Genomic DNA, 4,788 nt, shown 5'->3' on the forward strand with positions numbered 1-4,788 from the left:
ACACGTGTATACACACACACACACATGCACACACACACACACACACACACACACACGTGTACACACACGTGTACACACACACACACACACACACACACACAAACGCATATTTGCAGTAGCCTATACGAGGGATCAGCCGAGCAGCATTTTGGTAAACAAACCGCGTCACTGGGTGGCAACGGCAATGGAACCCTATGGAGCGTGAGCTTTGGGAGGCTTGAGTGTCTGACTCTAGCCGGCTGACATGACTGTTTTACATTTTAAAAACACAACTTTAACACGACATGCATATATTATACATCAAACTCCTGAGCTACTTCTGCTCTCACTCAGAAGGTCAAAATATAAGCGATGTGATGTATAGATTTTGAGATATTAACGTTTGTTTGGCACAACTCATACGATTAACTGCCGCGGGGTTCCACATTACTGGGTGGCAAGTAAGTGACGTCACGCTGATTCGTCCTATAAACTAGTATTTTTCAGTAATTTAGTTTCCTTACTTAGGCTACTCATGTGAATTAGTTTTTTTAAATGGTCGGGCAGTAAGTTACAATAAGGGGTCATGGATTAATAGTTAGTTCATGCGTAATAATGCTTAATAAGCATGAACTAACCCTTAGTTAATGCACCCTCGTAGGGCTCATCTCTGACAGAGACGAGTCTGAGTACAGGCAGGAGGAGGTCGACCATCTGGTGACTAAGTTGGTGCAGTCAAAACTGAAAAGCTCAAAGCTCAAAAGACTGTGGAGATGATTGTGGATGACAGGAGGAACACAGTCCCACCCTCCCCCATCACCCTGGGTGATACTTGCCTGATGAAATAAAGGTGAAATAAATCAATACAAATAAAACATCAGAGCGCTCACCAAGAAGGCACAAGTTCAAGTTCCGGTTTATTCGTAGTGGCGCGAGGCTTGTGTGTCTGACTCTAGCCGTCTAACTCTTGTTTACATTTTAAAAAACTGCGACAGTTCACACAACTTTAACACGACATGCATTATATTATACATCAAACTCTTGAGCTACTTCTGCTCTCACTCAGAATGTCAAAATATAAGCGATGTGATGATGTATAGTTTTTGAGATATCAACGTTGGTCTGGCACAACTCGTGCTAGTAACTGCCGCGGGGTCGCGCATTTCTGGGTGTCAAGTGTATCATCATGTGTGACTTCATGTTTCCTTTACTACCAAAGCCTCTACCACAGACCGAGCAAGTAAATTCTTTCTCACCTGTGTGGACTATCATGTGTGACTTCATGTTTCCTTTACGACCAAAAGCTCTACCACAGACTGAGCAATTAAAATGTTTCTCACCTGTGTGGACTATCACGTGTGTCTGCAAGTTTGTTTTACTACCAAAGCCTTTACCACAGACTGAGCAAGTAAATTGTTTCTCACCTGTGTGGACTATCATGTGTGTCTTCAAGTTTGCTTTATGACCAAAGCCTTTACCACAGACTGAGCAAAGAAATTGTTTCTCTCCTGTGTGTATTATCATGTGTTTCTTTAACTGTTCATTACAAGTAAAACCTTTACCACAGTCTGAGCAATTAAATTGTTTCTCACCTGTGTGGACTATCATGTGTCTGTTCAAATGTCCTTTATATCCAAAGCCTTTACCACAGATCGAGCAAAGAAATTGTTTCTCTCCTGTGTGGAATATCATGTGTGACTTCACCTGTCCTTTACGACCAAAACATTTACCACAGAGTGAGCAAAGAAATCGTTTCTCTCCTGTGTGGACTATCACATGTGTCTTCAACTGTCCTTTATGACCAAAACTTTTACCACAGACTGAGCAAATACATTTTCTCTCTCCTGTGTGGACTATCATGTGTGTCTTCAAGTGTGCTTTAAGACCAAAACCTTTACTACAGACTGAGTGACTCAAATGTTTCTTCCCAAGAACTTCACTGTTTTTCTGTGAGTCTATACCTGACTGAGGTTCACTAGTTTCCATCCATTCTTCATCACTGTCTTCAGTCTCAGGTTCAGAGGAGTCTGAGGTCTTGTCATCACTAGCTGCTTGTAAACTACTAGTTGGACCTAAGTTCCTGGCTGGTTCTGATACTCCACAGTCCTCTCCATCAGCTTCTGTTTTCATCTGTTCATTTGAGCTGCTGGCTAGAGGCTCTGCCTCTCTGTTCTCCTCAGTTTGGCTTTGATGAAGCTGTGAGGACTGAGGTTTCTCTTCCTCATCTTCACTCTTCACAGGAACAGCAGTGAATGGGAACTTGGGTATATGAGCCTCCCTCAGCCCTTGAAGCTGCTCTCCCTCCAGACTGGTCCAGAGTTCCTCCTGTTCCTCTTTAATGTATGGGTGCCCTGGGTCTTCCTGAAGCTGCTCTCCCTCCTGACTGGCCCAGAGTTCCTCCTGTTCCTCTTTAATGTGTGGGGGCTCTGGGTCCTCCTGGTCCTGACTGGAGCTCCACTCCTGCTGCTCAGCAGGAACATCTTTAATGACCAACAGCTGCTGGAGGTCTGGAGGCAAGGTGATAGACGGGGGGTGTGGTGGATTCATAAGAAGACACTTGAAGGGCTTGAAACTCTTGGTAAACTGGAGTCAGCAACAGACGCTGTGGGTAAACAAAGACTAGACGTAGTAGGGTGTTGCAGGAGCTGACCGCAAACTGAATTTACGATCGAACAGCCTGAAGCTGGCAGAGCAGACTCTTATAGCCCTCGAACATGACATCACACCTTTATGACATCACAAGTGAAATCGATAACCTTCAACAATGTGCCAGGTGTCATTCCGTGAAAACATCAATGATGACATCATCGCTGTAATTATGACATCATCACTGTCGTCTCCTCACTGTAATGATGACATCGGTGTCGACTCCTCACTGTAATTATGACATCATCACTGTCGTCTCCTCACTGTAATGATGACATCGGTGTCGACTCCTCACTGTAATTATGACATCATCACTGTCGACTCCTCACTGTGGCATCATCACCGTTCGTATCCTTAGTGGTGACCTCATCATCATCGGTGACATCATCTAACAGTACAATCGAAACCTAACATGGGTTCAGCGGACAAGGTTCTATTAAGCAAGCAAGGTCAAGAACTGATTTCTGATTCTGATTCTGAAGATGCAGAGACCCAAATTGTGGAGCACCTCAATCGGGGTGCCGCTCCTCGGGCCCAGTACCAGTACCAGTACCACCTGCACCCGCTGCCCCTGAGCAGACTGTCGACCTAGTCCAAGCAGAGCAAGCGGCAGGGCAGGCTACGGGACAACAGGTTGCAATGATTATTGGAATGCCATGGGTACAGAGGTTTAGTGGGTTAGCCTCTGAGATGAATCGTCATTTTAGTGGTTGCTATACTTTTTCCTGCTCCTGGAATTCACTGTTGCCTAACAACTTTATTTTTTTATTTTATGTTATTTTTATTTTAAGGCTATTACAAAGCTAAGAACAAATAAAACACTAGGCAGAAACAACCCGTTATGGACAGCGGCCACATCAGCAGGATTCTGCAATAGGCTACGCACCAATAAGGTACGACGTCTCTCTCTCTCTTTCAGGTCTCTCTCTTTCTCTACCCCTCTCCAATGCACTTTCTATACGCCCACCTCTCTCTCTAGGGAGGGAGATACCGGTAGTCTGGCAAGCAAGACTACTCTCTCTCTCTCTCTCTCTTTTCGGCAATGGATACTGTGTATATGTTGGACTGCACCTACAATTTTGGGATTTTGTCTTTTAGATAATTCTTTTGATCTCTAAATATTGATGAGTGCTATGCTGCATACTTACACTAAGACAAATGCCCCCTTTGCATATTCTGGCAATAAAAGTGATTCATTCAGGAACACTTCATAGATTTAAGCATTTATTGCACAAATGGAAATACCATTATGTTTGGCGCTGATGGCTCCACTCGTTACAGATGCTCCCTGAATCAGCCCAGCAGCAGCATGCTAAGCTGAACAGCAGGGAGTGCAGTGCACAATCCCCCATGGGTATACAAGATTCAAGATTTTAATTAACATTTAATAGCCATAGTGTGTAGAGTGAGCCCATGCAAGACATTGAATACATGTTTACCCCTTGAGCCATGCACACTCTGAGCTTAGCTCACAGTAGGGTGACCAGAGAGACACTAATTCATTTTTAAGACAAAAAGTGTTCTCTTGTCCCGGCTTTCTGATGTCTTTAGTCTTCTATATGACAGACTATATTTGGGTTGTGGACTGTTGGGTCAGGATGAAAAAAGACATTTGAGGATGTCATCTTGGGCTTTGGGGGGGGGAAATTATGATCACCATTTTTCACCATTTGGTGACATTTTGTAGACGGTTTTAACTTGACAACAAAAACCTTCGAAATTGAACCCCAGCTCACGCCCTGTTGCAATGTTTGCTATGGACAGAAAAGAAAAAAAACCACATTAAAGTTGAGGACTGACCATTCGGTGAAAACCATCTATAGACAAAGTCTATAAAATAGTCTAAAAATAATTGACAGATTCAGCGATAATTTTTTTTTTTTATTGTTAATTAGTTGCAGAACCTACTCGCCATTGGTAACGCGTCCCACATTGGTTCCACACAAACATACTCTTTGTCCCACATTTGGTTTGCTGGGATGTGGTCACCCTTACATTCTCTATACTCCCTCGGTGCAACTATTCCAATTCCCACACGTGTGACAGGTGACACCGCCGAGGGCGTGTCTCTAGATAGATCCCCTCCAACTTGTGTCACTTCTGAATATGCTGAACATTGTAACGCGTTCTATTGTCCATCTGCCAAAGACGACACAGGACAAA

The sequence above is a fragment of the Poromitra crassiceps genome, assembly GCF_964638095.1.
Source record: "Poromitra crassiceps genome assembly, chromosome: 20".
Classification (NCBI taxonomy): Eukaryota; Metazoa; Chordata; class Actinopteri; order Beryciformes; family Melamphaidae; genus Poromitra; species Poromitra crassiceps.